A 794-nucleotide genomic window follows, 5' to 3' on the forward strand; every position below is an offset into this window, starting at 1 on the left:
AACATTTCTATTTGGTTTTGTGCAGGTGAGAGGGGGCAGGAGGGCGCAGGGACCCAGCCTGCAGCACCCAGGACCCCCTTGCCCACGGGGCAGAGGTGCTCTGGGCCCATCCAGAAGACGCCTTGCGCCTGGTTTGCACCCAGTGAAAGCAAAAGGAGGAAAAAGCAAAGATTTTTCCCCGGAGGTGAAGTATAAAAAGCTGAAATATTAATCCGATGAATGCGATTCCCTTGCCCCCAGCAGCATGCGTCCCAGGTCCGCAGCTCCTTCCAGCATACGTGCACTTAACCAAGAGGTTTGGGTTTTGGACTCGATGATCTCAAAGGTCTTTTCCAACCAAAGTGATTCTATGATTCTATGAAAGGCCGGGCAGTTCCTCACCCAGGAAAAGCAAAATGACTTTGGGGAAAGTTTGCTCTCAGCTTTGGGAGGATTTCTGCTGGAAGAGCGAGCCCCCGGTGCGCAGAGCAGCTCAGCATCACGGGGGGCTGGTGGGGACCTGCCGGTGTCACCGTGCCCTTGGGGATGGGGAAGCCTCTGCCAGGCTCCAGCCGCTCGCTTTGCCCCACTGCCGGCCTCCGGGAGGGCGATGGTTGTACCCCTGCATCCGGAGGGGACCATGCCACCCCCGATTGCAATTTGCATCTGGAAATCAGAGCTGGAGGGGTAATTTACAGGAGTTTTGGAAGTGCCTGCTCGCTGGTGCTGTGGCTCACAGGGTGCTGTGGCCCATGGGGTGCTGTGGCTGCAGGGTGCTGTGGCTCATGGGATGCTGTGGCCCATGGGGTGCTGTG

This window comes from Egretta garzetta, unplaced genomic scaffold (assembly GCF_000687185.1).
Source record: "Egretta garzetta isolate BGI_Z169 unplaced genomic scaffold, ASM68718v1 scaffold520, whole genome shotgun sequence".
NCBI lineage: Eukaryota > Metazoa > Chordata > Aves > Pelecaniformes > Ardeidae > Egretta > Egretta garzetta.